This window comes from Ursus maritimus, unplaced genomic scaffold (assembly GCF_017311325.1).
Source record: "Ursus maritimus isolate PB19 unplaced genomic scaffold, ASM1731132v1 scaffold_6, whole genome shotgun sequence".
Taxonomy (NCBI): Eukaryota; Metazoa; Chordata; class Mammalia; order Carnivora; family Ursidae; genus Ursus; species Ursus maritimus.
In genome coordinates, this window is record NW_024426774.1 from 73,759,542 (window position 1) to 73,779,236 (window position 19,695).

The 19,695-nt window shown below is 52.8% G+C and overlaps 1 long non-coding RNA gene across 1 annotated transcript in view; it reads right to left on the bottom strand.

The window, feature by feature from the left end:
• The window catches only part of LOC103671203, an 11,697-nt gene extending 8,867 nt beyond the window's left edge, over positions 1 to 2,830 (bottom strand). The window contains exons 1-2 of the long non-coding RNA XR_570765.2: positions 2,739 to 2,830; positions 2,434 to 2,556 (exon numbers count right to left, since the gene is read on the bottom strand). This is a non-coding gene — a long non-coding RNA (uncharacterized LOC103671203). The remainder of the gene's footprint in view (positions 1 to 2,433; positions 2,557 to 2,738) is intronic.
• Between the last annotated feature and the right edge of the window lie 16,865 nt (positions 2,831 to 19,695).

The window sequence follows — 19,695 nt, forward strand, 5'->3', positions numbered from 1 at the left end:
GCCCTGTCCTACCACACCTCCCGCTTCCCGAAGATCGGGCAGTGCCTGCGCTGAAAGCCACACGGGGCTGGCGGAGGCAAAAAGAGGATGCCCGGCCTGAGAGACGCCCCTCCACTTTGCCCCCAGCCCCAGCATGAGAGCACCACGTGCAGCTTCCGGGGACATTGTGGGGTCCTCACCCTGCTGACGTGTCCCTGACAGCACCGGGGAGCCCATTTTCCAGATGAGGAGCCTGATGCTCGGAGAGGCTTTGTAACTTGCTCAAGAACCAGGTAAAACCTCACCTTCCTGAGCCCCTGATCTCTGCACCAGCATGGCGCCACTCCTGAGTCCCTCCGTGAAAAATTCTAGCTCGGTCACGTACTAGCAACGTGACCTTGGGCAACTTCTCGAAGTCTCTGTGCCTCAGTTTTTAAGACACGGGTTTTTAAAAACTGTTTTGAGTGATAATTTACATGCAATGAATGCACAGGTTAAGTGCGCAATTGATGAATTTCGACGGATATTATACATGCACGTAGCAACAGTCAAGACCTGGACCATTTTCCGCACCGCAGAAAGCTCCTGGTTTGGTGCTCGGTTTGCCCATCCGTGAAAGTGGCAAACAGGAATTCCTGCCTGCTGGTGTGTTGGGAAAATCGAACGAGATAATACCAGCAAGATACTCAGCAAGGCTCGTGGCATGAAGCAAGCCCCTGCTAAAGGTGAGACAATATATTGCTTTCAGGACCTCCTGTGGCATCTTGCTGTCCGTCCCCTCCTGGGGCATGGATCGGGACAGGTGCTGATCAGGAGATGGTCTCTCTGAAGCCTGTGGACGTCAGCCCGTCGAAGAGGAGACTTGAGAAAATGGGATACTGTGCTGGAGGAGGCTGGAAATCCTCTGTCTGCTTCCAGAAGCCCCACTGAGGCTGGGAACAGAGGAATGAGCCAGCTTTTGTCCTAATCCTAGCCCAGAAGAGAGGTCTCCTATTCTTTTGAGACTTCCACAGGTCTGTCTCAGGCACTGGTGGCAGGGCCAGCTTCATGAGTTTACAACCGGTGGGCTCACTCGGGGCCCCATGCTCGGAAAGGTTTAATGCTCTGATGTCCCCTCCTTGCAGTCCTTAATAAGTTTTGAACAGGGGTCACTGCCTTTTCATTTGGCACTGGGTCCCGCAAATGATCTAGCCGGTGGCTGGGGTGGGGAAGGTAGTAGGTGGCTGGGCTCCGCCCTAGAAAGGTTGGTACCACCACCACCACCCTCACCCCCCCTCACTACACACGGTCATACAGACTTCATGCTTATCCACTACCTCCCCTGTCCCCTCTCTGTCTCTGCCCATAATAGGACATCCAGGACGGCTTGGGTCCCAAAGAGCCCTCAGCCACCGGGATGCACCAACAGAATCTGGAAGCAGGCTTGCCCTGGAAACCCCCTCGGGGACAGCTCCTGCTCCCAGGGCCTGCTGGCCAGGCCACTTGAATTCCCATCCTCTGACGGTCCTCTCCAGCCGCCTCCACCCCACTGGGCAGCTCAAGTGTGAAACCACAGCTGGGTCCCTGCCAAGGGGGCTTAGGTTTCATCACATTCAACCTCCCACACCTCGGCCAGAGGCCAAGGTCTGATGGGGCTGCTGGCCAGAGGCTTGGGCTGGAAGGCAGACGAAGGGTGGGTTCCTAGGCATCCCAGAGGACCCCCCCCTCTCTTTCGGGCCTCAGTTTCCCCTCTGTGTAAATGGGACAGGATCCTGTAGGGCTGGCACAGATGCCAAGGGTGCAGGGAAGGTAGATCTCAGAGACCAAGGCGTTGAAAGAGATTTCTAGAACATCACTGTCCAGTACAGCAGCCATTTAAATCTAACTTAATTGAAGAAAGAAAATCACACTTTTAGTTCCTCAACCACTCTAGCCACATCTCATGTGCTCAGTAGTGACATGTAGCTTGTGGCTGCCATAGTGGACAGCACCAATCTAGAACATTGCCATCAATACAGAAAGGTCTGTTCAGACGTGCCTGCCAGCTGGGAAAGCCACAGTCCTGGGAGCACTGCTGACTTTACGGACACCAGGTGGGGAGGTGGGGGAGAGAGCCATGGGCAAGGAATGTTTGAGAAACACTCTCAGTGCTCTCTGGACTCCAAGGTGGAACCAAACTGCCACCATAAAGGGAGTCAGGAACCAAAGCACTGGGGGAGGAGCCACACCTGCAGTGGAGCACAGGCTTCTGGGCCCCAGAGAGGAAGGCAATGGCCGAAGCAGGTGTCCTTCTTAGCAAAGGCCTCCTGAAGCCAAATGGGATAGGTCATCCCTCCCTCCTGCCTCACATCCAGGGCTGGGGAGCACTTGCACGCTCTGGAGTACTGGCTCTCAACCTAGCCTGCCTCAGAATCACCCGGAAGCCCGCGGAAGCACAGGTAACTCGGTGGACATTCTAAACATGTGCGTACTCACTTTGCTTAAAGGTCAGGTTGAAGTGCAGGTGTTCGGGTTCTGTTCACATTCCGGTTCATTAGCATTTGGGACCGTCTGCGTCAAATCACTGACGGAGGCTGGGTTGGTTCACGTGCGCACGTGCTAAAGGACGCAGCAGAAGGGGGACGTGGCAAGCCTCAGGAAAGACTGGGGGGGGGGGAGAGCAGGAAGAAGATCGGGTGGGAGGGGAACGAGGGAGGAGAAGGAAGCAGGAGGAGGGGGTGGAGGGAGCGCTTTGGGGGGCTTCTCCTTACTGAGGTTGTTCTTTCTATGCATAATCTCACCTCCTCCTCACCACGCCCTTCTAAGCTGGCAGATGGGCGGCTCCAAGAGGTTCCACAACCCCACAGCGGACACAGGGTCACTAAAGAACCAGGCTGGACTCCATTTCTCCTTCCTTCCCTCTCTCCAACTCTGAATACTTTCAAATGAAATAAGCCTGGGAAGTGGGGAAGGCGCAGAGCTGTGAATACATTGCTGTTGTTGTTAGTGTTGTTGTTAGTGTTGTTGTTGTCTTCTGGGCTCTTCGGCTTTGACAGGAAGCTGGGCTGAGTTCGCCGGCTGAGCTCCGGCTTTCAGTGGGGCTGTTTCGGCATGCCTTTACGTGGAATGTAAAGACTGCGGTTACAAACATTGGCAGGCCTTGGTGGCCCACTCGTCCCCGAGCCCCACGCCCAGCCGGGACGTCGTGGGACTTCCCATCTCCCCCTAACCCCAGCCAGCACCGCCCTCGCTCATCTGGGAAGGGTGGGGAGCTATGGACCCTGAGTCGGGAAACGAAGGATGAGTGAAACCCAAAACCTGGCCTCTCCTATTTTCGGGAGAAGGACTGTTTTCAGCATCGGGAAACCATAATCACATAGCCAGCTGTGAAGATTCTAGAATGACCCTCATTTCACAGATGAGGGAATAGAGGCCCCCTGTGGAAAATTTTTGAACGTCCTCTTCCCACACAAACTCCCCGCAACTGGGAACAAAGGTCCCATCTCCTACTTTGTCACCCGCCACGCCACTCCCCCAGGATGCCTCCACGACATAATGACCCTTTGGATGGCTGCTTGTATTTGGGTAAAGCCTCAGACTCCTCTTCAACCACCCCCGCCTTCCACAAGTGCCCCGTGAGGAAGGCAAGGCAAGATATGCTCCCATTTCACAGATGGCCAACGAGATGAAGTGGCCACACAACTCATTCCTGGGGGAGCTGCCTGTCCCCGTGTCTCTTGACGGCCAGCCACTGCCACCACACCTCACACGGGCGGGCTCCGGCGGCTGCCACCTCAATCCCTCCCTCCACACCTCCTGTCTCCTCACCAAGGCCCAGTTGATTTAGAATTTCCTGCCCTTCTGACAACCTGCGTGCACAAAACGGGCTTTATTTAAGTGACTTCGGAGGGCATCTCCTCTACCCCTTCCTCCGGCTTCATTAATCTGAAGCGGGATAAATCTTGGGCGTTTAACTACCTGATTACAAACATATTCCTGGTTCCTGTCCCTGCCCTGATGGGAAGCTCATTTCTCGAAGGGTTAATTACGGCCTTCACACAGGCTGCATTTAGCACCGAGCACAAAGCCGCACACATAAATAAGGTCTCCAGCGGAAGAAGAGGGTGCAGATGGTTTGTGACTTTGCCGTCCAGAGTTTTTTAAACCAGCGTGAACCACGTCCTGTCGGGACCTGGGACTATGAGTCAGGGTCAGGCTTCGAGGTGGGCCAGGCCAGAGGCTCCGGTGGCCAACACTGCGCTCTGTTGAAAGAAAGTCTCAAAGGAAAACAGAGCGCTGAGCCAAGATGGGGGGAGCACGCAGAGCTGGGGAGGGGGATGGGCCCGGCGACTGACTGGGACTGAGAGGAGCCCCAGAGAGCCAGAGAAGAATCCGAGGGGAGGCCTGAGGCCCAGCTCCCTGTGCAGGGGTGCTGAATGTACCCAGAAGGTCAGAGCCCGGGGCACGGGGTCCTGATTGGGCCCCACAGCGTGTGATGCCAAGAGGGCCCAGGCTAGGACGGTGGGGTGTGGGCCTAGGCTAAGGGTGGAGTGAAGGACAGTGCCGAGGAAGCCGGGAAAGTTCTGGAAGTGGTACAAAGGCACTCGCAGTCTTCTGTCTCCTTCGAGGTTAAGCTCTGTTCCTCTACGAAGCCTTCCACTCCCACCTGGGGCTTGAGGGCCCACTGTCCCACGGCCACGGGGGACACAGCTGTGGTTTTGTAACGCATGGCGGTGGCAGCCCAAGAGTCACTCACAGCAACCAGCCCTGCTGCAAGGTAGCTGAAGCCAAAAAGGAGGAAAACAAAAGCCAAGAAACGGAGGGAGCAATGTAAATACACACTGGACATCAGCGAAAATGAGCAACAGAAGGGGGAGAGAGGAGGGAGATTAGAAAGCAGGCTTCTGGCATTGGGTCTTTTACCATCCTCCCTGTTCCTCTGGTTCCTTCATGGCCATCCCCTCAGCTTAGAGTGCCCCCCATCACCCTCACGCAGACCCTCTCCCTGTGGGAGTAGGAGGGGTGTTCTGGGGAGGGGGCTCCCAGGGCATTGCCACCCTGGAGATGAGCGCGCCCCCTGGTGGCAGAGAGGGGCCTTGTCTCCACAGCCACCGGAGCTGCCCCTGCTGACCCAGGTCTGCAGCAGCGGGGTGCTCGGGCCAGGGGGGCGGCTCCCCATGCCAGGCTCAGCGCCCTGGGGGCGAGAGAGCAAAGGAAGAGACGGGGGCCAGACGACACAGGCCTAACAGCGGGGCTCTGTGTCCAGGACTGGCGGTTTCTCCCTGAGTAATTTTCCACAGTTTGCCTTTCCCTCTGCACACAGTCGTGCTCACAGAGTTCATATGGTGGCTGCCATCCCCCAGAGGGTTATTCTGGGCCAGTCACCTGCTCAGTGACCCTACCCGCTTTGACTTCTGCCCTCTTGGCTTCTCAAAACCCCTGCACCCGTCTCTGGCATAGGGCCCCTGGGGACCCCGGGGGTCCCCCATCCCACCCCATCAGGGCCTAGCTCTGGGGTACTTCTGGGAATCCCAAATGCGCCATTGTTGCTGTGCTGAGGCCAACATTTCTGTTTTCTCAGAAGGATCAAAGCCCCATCCCAACCCTGCCAGGAGGAAGCAGCTTTGACTCGTGCAAATATCTGCAGTCCATTTGGGATTTTACTTTGGTGAGAAATAAATACACAGCCATCTGCAGATGATGGAAATATGACTTAAGTAACTTTTTGGTCGAGGCCCTTGGGCCAGAGCCCAGATGGAAATAAGACCTTGTATCTCAGTCTCCCCTGGCACTTTGGAAAAAAGGAAAAAGCGGGGGGGGGGGGGGGAGAAGAAGTTGGTGGAAACCAAAGTTCAAAATGGAGTGTGCTCTATTTCTTGGCCTGGGAAAGGAAAAATAAACACCAAACAGCTACTCCATTCAAGGGTGCGTTATCTTGCTCATCCTCGCCAAGAACGGCCTCGCCTCCCTTCTCTGACCGGGAATTACCTCGCTGACAAACAGCCCCCACGCCCACCCCTAAGCCGGGGCAGGCAGACAATGGGCCTCTCCCTGCAGCCCCCAGAGGCCATAAGATTGGGAAACACAAGGCTATTTTTAATGTCTTATTTGTCTACCAACTGCTGCTCCATGGGCCTGAGAAACGGTATCGTTTGTGGGAGGTGCCATTGATTTTTTTTTTTTAACTTGCTCAGACAAAGCTACATTTTCAAAACTTTTGGAAAAGCCAAAAAAGCAACGCTCTCCAAGGGTGAACCCTGGCTCGGCTCGCCCTTCTGCCCTACGGCGAATGCTTTCTCAGGTGTGTCTGGGAAAGGAACCCCCCCCATGGCTAGGTGCTGGTCAGGAGCTGGCACAGACACCCCCAGGCTTAGGGCCCAGGGAAATGGAATTAGGCCCAGAGATCCCAAAGGAGACCCGCTGACCCAGGAAGGAGCAAGGGAGAGAGAGACAGGGAGATATAGGGTCAGGGAGGGGTAGGGTCCCCGCTGGTGACAGAGGCATGAAACCTGCCCTCGGGAGCCAGTGTGACGAGGCTATGGGGCCCCTGCCCTAGAAAGTCCCTTGTGGAAAAGGGTGAAAGGTCACACACAGAGAAACTGGCTTTCCAATAGCCATGCAGCTCCGCAAATCCACGCGTTGGGGCGCGTGCGATGGTTGTGTCCAGGGGCTAAGAGCGAGCCCCCGGGGGGGTCCGCCTAGGCTGGGGCAGAGCATGGACTCCGGGCTGAAAGAGTCTAACTGTAATGATGGGAGCTTTTCTGTTCTTGGGGCTCCTAAAGGCTTTTGGCTGTGGGGATAGGGCCGCCCCTGGGCTCCAAAGACCTCCCCCCGCTCCCCCCAGGACAACAAGAGAGAGATGGCTGGCTGTCTGGCTGACCGGATGGATGGATGGAGAGAAAGAGAAAGAGACAGAGATGAAGGAAACCAAAACATAAAGATGCAGAGCGAGAGAAACACAAAGTGAGGAAGAAGACTGAGAAGGGTCTTCGTTGATCCCCACGCCAGCCCACACGTCTCAGGACAGAAGGAGGGGTGACCACTCGAGAGCACCAGAATAGAGGGATACCCACAGCGGGCCGTGGCTTTTCTCCATCAGCCCCATGGCCCAGGGCCTAGAGGTGGGGGAGAGGGTGAGGCTATCCAGCTGCCCAGACACCAGCCCTAGAGACCCTTCTCCTTCTGCACATCTGAAGATCCCCACTCAGCTACTTCGAGAGCTGGCCTCGAGCCACATAGCCCTTGCCTGCACTCGCAGGGCTGACCCAGTGACCTCAGAAGGGTCTCTTCCTCTGTTCTCGCATCTAAATGAAATGGAGGTCATAACTGTACCTTCCTCAGTTGGGTATTGTGAGGATTAATCGACTGTGTGTGTAAAATGCTGTGCCCATGCCCAGCACATGGTGAGGGCTCGATAAATGGCAGCTCTAACCCATGTGGTATGTGGTCAATAAGTGGTGGCAGTTGTTGTGAGTATTCTGGGGTGAAGTGGGGCTGGGAATGCTGGGAAGGAGAGCAGAGGGGCAGGCAGGAGGGGGAGGCAGACGAGTCTAGCAAGAAGTAGCCAGAGGAAGGCAGTGCAGAGTTAACAGAACCATAGTCTCCCAGCAGGGCGGGCCTTGAGACCTTGGCCCATCAGTGGCACCTCATGGTGCAGAAGCGACCAGGAACACCACGAAGGGCCTGCGACGGGGGCTGCTGATGGCCACGTTTCCTTGGTTCCAGGCCCCGCTATGAGTGTGGGTCAGCCTCCCACCAAACCCTAACCTCCCTCCCCTGGCATGTCTTTCCTTGAATGGGCCGTTTTGGAAAGCCAAGAGCCCAGAGGACTAGAACAGCACCAAAAAGGCCAATAGTCTGGGACTCAGGACCTAGCCCGACCCCCCAACCCATTTATGCGGCAGACAAGAACCCAAGGATGCTCCATCATCCTGGGTGCCTCAGAGAAGCCAGTTCCTTGTGAAGAATTGCTCTCTGCAGCCACGTTAGCTGGCCCCCAGCACCGCTAGCCGAGGTCTGGTCCTTCTGTCTCAGGAGGCTCAGGTTGGACCGAGAGGACGGGGTTCCCTCCCTTTCACCGGGCTTCAAGAAGCACCTTCTCCCCATCCCCCGGGCTGACTCCGAGCCTGCTCTGCCTCCACGGCTGCCATCTTGGGGGCCAGGCGCACCCCCATCTCCCTCCCGGAGAGGGCCCTTGGACTGGGTGGGCTGCTGGGAGGAAGCCCAGAGACCTGAGCCGTAATCCTGGCTTTGAGACCTTTGCAGAAGTCAACCTCACACTCTCATTCTCCTCATCCAGAAAATAGGAATACTAATTTGTACATGTGGGGGTTCAGCGAGACAATGGCGCATATACAGTCACTTGGAGGACTTTCGGACCCATTCCCTTCGTAGGTGGGAAAACAGCACACGAGTGCGTGTTCATTGGCAGTCTAGCCTGGGGCTTGCAGCAGAACTGGTGAGCGTTTGCATTCTAACTACTCATGGGGGGGGGGATGGTGGATAAAATCAAGAAGATGGCCCTTGTAGAACCTTGAGGCAGCATAGTGAATGAGAGTGCCTTTTCTGGACCCAGATGGATGAGATGAACTCTGCCCACCTCTGTCTTCCTATCTGCAACAGGAGATGATAAGAGCACACCAGACATATAATTTGGGGGCATGGTTAAATAAAAAGAGCCACGTAGATCCTCTCGCACGATGCCCAGCTCCAACAGATGCTCGGTGTGGGTGCCGTGCAATGGGGAGACCGTCCAGCGACTGAGAGGGAGACACTGCCAAGATCCATGTTGAGTAGGAAAGCATGGCGTGACAGCATGTCACATGCTACCCTCTGGGCAAGGAGTGGGGAAATCAGACGAGGTGCCCTATTTGCTTGGGATTTACATAAGGATATTCTGGAAAGACACCTAAGAAACTGGTAAACAGGGTTACCTTGTAGGGGGAAGCGGAGAGGGGATGGGGTGCGGCAGGGCTTCTGACTGTACACATGCCACACAATTCTGATTCATCAACCATGTGAGCGAACTACCTAGTCCAAAAACTGTTTGGTTAACAGGAGCAACAGGAGCTACTAGTATTGTTATTCTGTCTGCACTTGATTCCTAAGTGCAGAATGGGGTCCTATGCTCCACCTCCCTAACTAAGGTTTGTAGGGATTCAGAGAGAAAGTGAATGTGCAAGTGTCCTGAGACAGAAAGAGGCTGGATGAGGAGGAGGAAGAGGAAGAAGAAAGGGAAGAGGAGGTGGATGGCGGGGAGTGGGCTCTCCCTATCCCGTGGGAGAATCACAGAGCCATTGTCCCAGGAGCTGAGCCTCAATAAAGTTAAACACACCACCTGGACGGTGTGTCCTGGCCTCAGCCTTGGACTCTTTCCTCACACACCCAGGTGCAAAGGAGGCCCCTCACCCTGCCCAGGATTCCAGAGGAGGTGGCTACGGATGGGTGGGGCCAAGGACGGGGCCCATGGGGACCTGCCTGTGACCCCCGACACCTGGCCAGAGCTGTTGGGAGCAAGAAGGGGCCCCAGGAACACAGAATGGTAAGATGGATGAGGCGGGGCAGAGGAAAAGGAGAGATTCTGTCCTGCAAAGGTAGGGGTGGCTGGACCACGCCAAGGATGGAGCAAGCGCGATCCAGTCCCGGGCTCGGTGAAAGGAAGGGGGGAGAGTCATCTCCTTCATCGCCCTGACAACAACTCCATGACATAGACTGCATTACCATCCAGGTGAGGACACCGGCGCCCAGAGAGTTTGGGATAATTTCGTAGCCAGCCGCTGAGCAGCCAGGATCCGGACCCAGGCAGGGTGGCTCCGTCTCAAGGCGACTCCATCATACTCGCCACCCCACGTCAGGGCCGGCCACCTGGCCTGGACCCTGTTTATTAGCACCACAGCACTGACCGGAGCTTAACTCAGAAAGCTCAGCAGCGGTCTTGTATGTGTGCAAATAGTCTCTCCAGAGTTTTCCAGGCTAATTAGATGTCCAGAGCCTGTGGGCCAAGCTTTGGAGGGGTCAGGCTTGGGAATCCCCCAGGACCCCATGCCCCTGAAACTTCAAGGGCACGAGTCTGGAAGAATCAAAGCGCTTTTCATGGAATTCCAACAGGAAAGCCACGAGAACATTCCTGCTCCAAGGATTCCAACAGGAAAACCACGAGAACATTCCTGCTCCAAGGATTCCAACAGGAAAACCAAAAGAACATTTCTGCTTGTGGGGTTCCAGCTGGGAGCTGGAGTCCATATTGCCTGCTCAGGAGGCTGGCCTGTGGGTAAAGGGGTGGAGTAGAGGGTTTGTCCCGCCCTCATGAACCATCCCCAGTCCCCCGGAAGGATTCAGACACTCCTCTGGCCTTCCCAGGACAGGGGTGAGCCATTTGGAAGCTAGCCTGCCCAGCACCCAGCCCTCTCTGCCTTCGTTCCACGGATAGCTCACGGCCCCCTGACCCTTCAAGGGTCTTTGTAATCAGATAGGATTTGCAAGCATGTAAAAACCTTTCTCTTAAACTTAATTGCCTCTGGAGACACATCTGTCAACAGCTGGGTGTGCGTGAAGAAATGTGAGGCACACCCCTCATTCTGCCCACCCTCCTCCTCCAAGTCTGCATTGTGCCCAGCCACAGGACCTCCCCGAAGTCCCGTGTTGAGAGGGACTCCAAGGAACAGGACAGGTTCCCGGCCTTAAGAAACTTCCAGTCTAGTAGAGGAGCTGAGAGGCCCTCCAACAGGAAGTGCTTTCGGAATGCTACGAGAGAAATGGCCACCGAAGTCCTCAAAGCAACCTGTGTTTATGGGTACCTGACGCATGCCAGGCACTGTGTAAGGCTCCAAGATGAAGTGATATAGTTTCTTCTCCCCAAGAAACCACTGCCTGATGGGAGTGACGAGCAAGTAAATGGCTCTAATGCAGTGGAAGGAGAGTTGCAATCAAGGTTTGCTCGGGATGCAGAACAATAAGACAGCCAGTCCTGAGAGAAGGAGAGTGGAGATCAGGGAAGCCTTCCTGGAGGAAGTGATACTCACGCAGGTTGAGGAGCTCAGCTGAAAATGCAGAGAGACTTCAGGGGTGGGAGGGAGGTAATGAGCCTTGACCTAGACTGTGGCAGTGGGGGTTAGGGTTGCATCGTGCCATTGTGATAAGACGTTCATAGAAGGCAGAGAGAGGGCATGGAGGACAGGTTTTAGGCATGGAACAGCAGCAGCACACACCAGATGGCCAGATCTTCAGGATCCAGGGCAATGGTTGGAAGGACAGAGCTGGAGGAGCCGTGGGTCAACTCGAGACAGGTGTTTTTGCTCAGTGAAGGAGAGAAGGTGAAGGCAGGCAGGAGACGTTTGCATTTAGGAAGACAGGAGGGAATCTAGACTTCCAGAGGGTCTCTGAGCTCTGTGAGGGAAAGGTGTGACCTTTGGAAAATGAAGGAATTCAGAGTGAGTACCCAGGCCTTTTTCATCTGCAACCATCTAGACACCCACTTCCAGCTCGTGGGATCTACCGTCATCCCAGGTATGAGGCCCCAGGGTCAACCCAGGTGGGCCGGCAATGACAGGAGAGAGCTGTGGCTGAGGTAGAGGGGAATGGGTCCCACGACAAGCCATCCAGCAAGTTACCCAGATGGGCTAGGGACAGGAATTTGGGGTCAGGATTAGGAGAAAGCAGAGCAGGCAAATCAGAGGTGAGGTCAGGGACGCACGTGCGGTATCGAGTTGTGGGCCAACAGCTGGAACACCCCTGCCGAGGTCAGGGCAGGATAGGGACCAAAAATCAGCTGCAGGGGGAGCATTCACACCATGGAGACCAACGAACATTACTTTTCTTTCCCCTCCCAGAGACATGGCTGAGACCAGGGCCCCGGAGACCAGAGTTCTAGACTTGACTCCACGAATGGCTTTGCGCCCTGGTCGCCTCACCTGGTAATGACATGTTCTTGCCCCTGCCGCATCAAGGCCAGCTGGGGCGGGGGGGTGTCACATAAGACGCTGTTGCTGGATGTGCCTCTGGAGGGCCCTGCTGCAGAAGGAAAGAGAATCTCGAGGGGATTTCCTAGCGTCTCCTTGGACGTCTGATCTAAATTTAGGTCCTTTTGGTCTACATTGAATCCCAGCCACTGCCTTTCCTTCCTTCCTGCAGGCTGTCTGGAGACAGCACGAGGAAGGCCCCGCTGGAAGGCCAGCTGCCCTTTGTTGTTTCACCTGTGAGTCTGAATGCGTGCTTTCTGGCCAAAGGGCCCCCAACCTGCCCTGTGACTCCTCTGCCTACCCCTGCCCTCAAGCTCCCCACTCCTTTCCTGGTATTCCAGGTCATCCTCAGTCTCACGCACACCCATGCCCACTCTTCACTCAGCGACCCCCAGAGAGCATGCCTTTCCATGTCAGAACGTCTCAGGCAAGTCCCTAACTTCTCAGGGAAGTTATCCTTATACTCTAAGGATGATGCCTACCTGCCTACCCTCACAGAGCTTGTGTGTTTTTCTGCAAGAAATAGAAACTCTGACTAATAGGAACTTAAAGCATAAGAAGTGTTGCTTACTAAGAAGTCTTGAGGTGGGCAGTTATCAAGCTGGCTTTGCCACTCCGAGATGCCAGGGCTCTGGGTCAGCGTCTAAATTGTGTTTTGCTCCTTATGGTTGCAAGATGGCTGCCATAGCGCCAGATATCACATCTTCTTAAGACTCCCTCCAAAGTGAGGATGTAGGGTGAAAGTCAAAGTGGAAAGAGCTCTCTTCATGTACTTTTCTTATTTGATCAGGGATGAAAAAAAAATCTTTCTCAGAAGCTTTCCCTGCTCCCTAAAACCCCCACAGTCCCTACAACTCGTCGCAAGCTTTTCTTGTACCTTGTGAACCAGAACTGGGTTACATGAATCTTTTGAGTCACTGAGGAGGCTGGGAAAGCATCTCTTTTTCAGCCTCTATGATCAGAAGAGGGCAAGAGAGAAGAGAGTTGAGAATGGCCTTTGGGTGGTAAATTAACACAGTGTTTTATTTTAGAAGGGTAGCTGAAGATCAGACAAGGCGGCCATGAATGTTTTCTCTGTTGTTACAAGAGCTCACTACCTCCCAGACTCTTGCTAGGTCCTCTGGCTGGTCACCCTGGGGTTGTGGGGACATCCCTCTTCCCTAGGGGCTGCTCATCCACACCCCCCCCCCCAGAATGACAAGGCTGTCCCCATGCTGGATGGTGAAAGAATAGCCTCAATTTCCTCAACGAAGCATCACAAGGTTCATTGCATCAGAGATTCCAGGGCAAGGAGGAGAGCTGAACCTTGTCACAGACAATCAGTAAGTTTTCCTGGTCTGTCTTGGTGCCCGGCCCTGGGGGAAGCAGGAGTCTGTCCCTTGTGAGCTAATCATCTGGGTAACCCCGGCTGCCATTTAGAATTACCTAGAAAAAGCCTTAAACATATCCCTGCTCAAAAACCTCAAACCCCCAGTCTAATCTTCAGAGAAACTGGTATTCAACAAATTCGTGTAAAGAGGCATCCAGCAATATACCCGACCAGCACTCCTCAAAAGCAAGGGAAGTTGGAGAAACTGCCATGTCTGTACAGGGATGCAGTGACTAAATGTAATGTGGCATATCCTGGATGGATTCCTGGAACAGAAAGAGAATGTTGGGTAAAAACAAAGGGACGCTGAATAAAGCATGGACTTCAGCTAGTCATAATCTATCAATATTGGATTATTAATTGTAACTAAAGTGCCATACTAATGCTCATTGCTAATAATAGAGGGAATGTATATGGGCCACAAGGGATGTATGGAAACTCTTTGTACTATACATTCAATTTTTAAAAAAAGATTTTATTTATTTATTTGAGAAAAAGAGTACATGCGCACATGAGGAAGGGATGGGAAAGGGAAAGAGGGAGAGAGAGAAGCAGACTCCCCACTGAGCAGGGAGCCTGACACAGGGCTTGATCCCAGGGCCCATGAGATCATGACCTGAGCTGAAGGCAGATGCTTAACTGACCGAGCCACCAAGGCACCCCTGGGGTCTGACACATTTTGGTTCAAATTCTAGCTCTGCTACTTAGTAATTGAGTGAGGTTTACATTAATCAGGATAGGTTAAGTTATGCCGCAGTAACAGACAGCCCCCAGGTCCCAGTGGCTTGAAACAACAAAGACGTACTCCCACACGCAAAGCCTTGTTCCATGTCTAATGACTCTGTGCCGCTGTCTTCCATGTGAAGACCCTGTGGTCCACACCATATCGACACAGCCTTCCCTAATCACTGTGGAGAGGGGAGAAAACGAGGGGGTCAAGTGTTAGACCTATATCACGTCCATTCACATTTCATTGGCTGTGGAAAGTCACATCACCTCATCTAACTTCAAGAGGGCTGAAAAGTACCGTCCATCCATGTTCCCGGAAAGAAAGGGGAATGAGATGTTGGTAAACAATAATAATTTGGACAAGCAAATTAACCTGTTTCCACAGCAGTTTGTTCATCAGTAAAATGGGGATAGTGATACTCATCTTAAGAGATTGTCGTGGGGAGTGAACAGGCTGGGCTGTTCCAAGTACACAATCCTCTTGGTTAACTGATTGGTTCAGCGACGGGCACGCAACCTGAGACACCAGTCAGTTTTGCTTGAGATTCGGTTCCTAGATTCTGGAGAGCCTCTCTTCCTCTAAAATACCGAGCAATGGGAATCAAGAGAGCCTGAAGCTCTTGCACATAATAAGTGATTATTATTTGTCTTGATAAAAAGTAAACTCCGGGAACTGTGAGAGTCTCCAGTTCCATCTGGTCTAAGACTAAACTACCCAAGGAGGTTTTCTAGAATAAGTTCCCCACTGAGAAAAAAAACAATTCATTTATTCCCACTGAATTGGGCAGATTCCCTGTTACACGGATTCGCGGAGCTCTGTGAGTTCCCTCCATCATTGGTAACACTTGGTAATTAAATATATACAGATACTAATCACTCCACAAAATTTAGGATTCGAGACACACTGTATTTTAAAATTTCCCCGATTAAATTTCATCCAACTAAAGCTGGGTTTGTCAACGTTATAGAGAGTTGGTGAAGAAGGTTATAGGAGGGCCCTAGGGTTTGCCCCACCCATGAAAATCTATTTCGTGGGCCTTAACTGTCAATCCATGGTTGACCCTGGCTGCCCACATGGTCCATGCTGAGGGGGAGCCTCTACCCTGAGGCAGTCTTGACCTGGGGACCTTCCTCGAGGTTTCCGAGCGTCGGCTCTTGGGGTCCAGTTCTCATAGGCACAGAGCATCCCCTGCCCACCTCAGCAATGCTATGGGGGCCAATCTCTGGTGTCCATGTCCCCAGGCCCCACAGGAACACCAACACTTCTCCCCTTTGCTCCCCTAAAGGCCATACTCCTCTCCTGGGCCTCCTGATAGACACCTCGTTAAACCACCAGATGGGCACAGGCCCCCCCAAATCTCAGGGCAGCCCACCCCTGCCTGACAACTTCTCCATTTGGCCGGAAACACAGACCAAAGACTGTTACTTCCCTCACCGTGATAAGGAAAGCTCAAACCTCAAGAACTCAAAAGCCAACTCTTCCAGAAGGGTAAAGGAAAAGGTGCATATTTCCTCTTGTATCCTGATAAGCCAGCAACCTAAAAGGTGGAAAAAGGAGACCCAGCTTGTCAACAGCTTGTTCCGCTATTCACGTTGGCCTCGAGCCCACCTGCCACACATCTCCGTCTGTGGGAACAGGAGGTCCTAGCGGGTGGTGTTGATTTACTTGTCATTGGATCGTGGTCTGTAGCTCAGAACATGAGCAGTGGGTCTCAATACATCTTAGTTCTATAATTACTTATTAATCAGAACTCTTTCTGCGCTAAGTGACAGAAATCCAAACTGGATTAGTTTTCTTCTTAAGAAGGTAATTGGCTCTTGTAACAGGAAAACTGAAGGTCGGCAGGGCTTTTGGCAAGACTAGAATGATGTGGTAGAGTCAGATTTTCTCTCTGGCTCTTTGGCCTTCTTTCCTCTCTGTGTTGGTTTCATTCTTCTATCGGCTTCTTTCTTGCGTCCTTGGGCAATGGCTCCAGCAGCTTCAGGCTCTCTTGTTTCCCATTGTTCAGTATCTTAGAGGGGGAGAGACTCTCTTTCCAGCATCCAAAGCTTGAATCTCAAGCAAGACTTATCATATTATATATCTGCCCCTGAACCAATTACTTGGCCAAGGGGCCTGTGTACTCAGAATGGCCACTTGGGTCACATGCCACCCTCTGGGTGATGGTAGGGAGGCCCCATGAGAAAGAGCTTCACCAGGAAGAGGGATGGCTCCTCTGATAAAAACGGGAGCTATGATCAAGCAAAGAAAAAAGGGCTCCGCGCAGGCAGACAGAAACAGCAGGGCGTCCCCTACGGACAATGTAGGAAGCTACGGCTGGTGGACATATATTCAGTTAGGTTCAGTCACGAGGGTGTAATAGTTAGGGTAAGCCAGATGCTGTAACGAACAACCCCCACATCTCAATGACTTACCTGTCAATCCATGGTTGTCCCTGGTGCTGTCCACATGGGGCTTGCTCATGCCACAGTCCAAAACAGGGTCATCCAGCCGTGGTTTCATGCAGTCATCCAGGGACCCATTCTCCCTCTTTTTCTTTTATTTTATTTTTTAAGGTTTTATTCATTTATTTGAGAGAGAGAGCACGAGTGAGGGCAGGGGCAGAGGGAGAGGGAGAGGGATAAGCAGGCTCCCCACTGAGCGGGAGCCTGACATGGGACTCCATCCCAGGACTCTGGGATCATGACATGAGCCGAAAGCAGACACTTAACTGACTGAGCCACCCAGCGGCCCCCAGTCTCCCTCCCGTTAGTGACTTTCTTATCCTCCCAGGCTCTGGAATCCTGTGCTTCTAACTGCACAGATGGGGAAAGGGGGAGCCCATGGAAGATCCTGCAGGAAGTCTGGAGGAATTGGTGTTTATCACTCCTGCCCAACATCCATTGACCAGAACTTGGTAACTGCAAGGTAGGCTAGAAAATGTTCTCAAGAAGAGAAGCAAACAGTGTTTGGTGAGTTCATGAGTTCATCGTCTCTGCCAGATTGAGGGCGGGTCCTCACAGGACCAAGATGGGTTTTGAGAGGAGGTGGGCGAGGCAGGGAAGGTTACAACGGGCCTAGAACTCAAGGCTGCCAGCCTCTACCTTCCAGATTGTCCACCTTGGGCAGGTCACTGTCCCTCTCTGAGCCTCAGTCTCCCCATCTGTCAAATATAACATAACCCCCTCTATAGCCCCTTCCTATGCAAACATTTTCTGCTTCTGTGTTCTACCCGCTGCCTAAAAGCTCCAAAGCCTTTCCCAGCTATCAGTTTCTATGCTCTTATCATCTCTGATCTCCCCTTTAACTTCACAATGTCCCCCCATCCAAGCCCTCCTTTCCCCTTCTCTGCTTTATCTTTCTTCATAGCACCAATGATATACCAAATGCTTTTCTCATTTATTCATCCTCTCTCTGTACAAGAATGTAAGTGCCAAGAGGTCACAGCTTTTTGTTAGTTCACTACTATATCCCCAGTACCTATAAAGTGTTTGGCATATTGTAAGCACTCAGTAAATATTTGTCGAAATGAATGAATGAATGAATGAATGAATTAAATTGAAAACCTTTCTCAGAATAGCAAGCTGTCTAAAATTCATAACAGAACAACACTGCCATCTGGTGCCAGACACTGGAATTGCAAGCACAAAGTATGGTTGGTAGAGGGGAGTCTCTGAAGACCTGTCTTGTCAAACCCACCCTATTTCGTTGCTTAAAGTACCATGGTCTGACTTTGGCCATTTGGATGTCTCAACAGCCCCATGGGGTCTGACTTTCTGCCCCATGTGTGCTCCTCTCCAGATCACTAGATGAGACCCGACTAAGCCAGTTATAACGTCCTCCAATGCACCCATCACTCAAAGCTCGCTCTGATGCTGCTGAAATCAACATGGAGAATGCTCTCTCTCCACATGATGAAGTATCAGAAAAAGGATCCCAGTCCTGAGAGAGGACAAAAGAGAGACTATCTGAGGTGAGACAAATAAAACGACCAAAGGAAGAAGCAGCATTTGGGGAGGAGCCAGGAGACTAGACCCCACCTCCAACCTGACCTCAAACTCACTTTGGTTTCCTCATCTGCAAGATGATGGCACTGACTAGATCGACTCTAGCCCCTATTTAGCCTAGGCCCAAAGTTCTTAAGAAGGAACAGAAAGGTCATAGTTACTATACTTCCAATATCTGGAGTGAATGCCTAGGAAAAGAGGTGAGTGGCTCCCTCACTTGTCAGAAGCTGGTGTCCTTTCTTGGGGGTCTCCTCTTTACAAGACAGTTGTTCTGATGCAGTGCCAGCCTCCCCTAGAGGACTTGGCTGCTTACAGGAGATTCCCTCGCAAAGCCTCACCCCTGCCTGGCCCAGCCCTGGTGAGAGTGGCCTAGTGCCCTCAGTGCCATGGCAACCGGGCCCCACCCCCAACACATGCAGGTTTTGTTTGCCTTTCTCCTTTCAATAGCCTAAGGGTTGATTCCTGTTGATCTCTGATTTCCTTCAGCCACGTTTGCTTCTTCAAGTCTTCATTCAGATTGGCTGCCCCAGGTTAAAGGGAAGTGGCCTTTGATGGACTTTTGTCCCTTCTTCCAGACCCTTGCCCATCGGTGACAGGGGCAGCTTTGGTGGCTCTAGTGATGCCAGAGTTCTTCCCTGCTGGCCTCTGCCCTCGCTCAGGCCAGCCCAGCTGTGTGGAGCACCTTCCAGGATGTGTGGGATATAGAAGATAGCTTCGGCCTCTGTCCCCAAAGGGCTACCTGGAGGGACATAGCACATGCCGAACAGCAAACGAGCCATGAGAGTGTATGTGTGAGAAAGCATCAAAATAAGGGGTTCAGGGGCACCTGGGTGACGCAGTCATTAAGAGTCTGCCTTTGGCTCAGGGCGTGATCCCAGCGTTCTGGGATCGAGCCCCACATCAGGCTCCTCCGCTGGGAGCCTGCTTCTTCCTCTCCCACTCCCCCTGCTTGTGTTCCCTCTCTCGCTGGCTCTCTCTCTGTGTCAAACAAATAAATAAAAATCTTAAAAAAAAAAAAAAAACCAAGGGGTTCAGGCTGAAGGGGTTGTTGACTGGGAAGCCTTCCTGGAGGAGGGGGGATTCCCACAGCCTCTGAGTTCATAGAGTATCTGAAACCTCGGAGCACACCTTTGTCCCAGGAAATCTTAGCACCCAGAGTCAGGGAGAGAGACAAACGTGAGCATCCTCCCATGTGGATGTCAGTGAGATACAACCCCGGCCACCTGTGACACTGGAGCATCCGGATGCCCAGAACACTCACAGCCCTACAGAGACCCACTGTTCTCCTTCCATCTTCCTCCTCCTCTGCTTCCCCTGCCACTACCAGAGACTCCTCTCCTCTGGGCTTAGTCAGGGGCCCGGCTGTATTTACTGCCTCCCTTTCCTTCCCTGCATTTGCTCTGCTTCTGCGACTCCTCCCAACTGGCAACGCTTCCCACTTACTCCTAGGAGTGTTCATCCAATGGAATAATGAGCCAGATTGCCCCTTGTCAGTTCATTAGTACCACCATCTTTTTCTACATTCTCCTCTGTGGCACCAAGAGAGGCTGGGAACTACAATTCCCAGAATTCCTTTGGTTGTATGGCTCCATCTTAGAGCTGCCAAGAAGAGGCCCTGGTTCCATATTTGGCAGATGGAAGAAAAACAGAGAAGTCATCGTTAAATCTAAATACAGATAAGGAGTTTTCCATGAGAATTTAGCAGGTAAATTAATA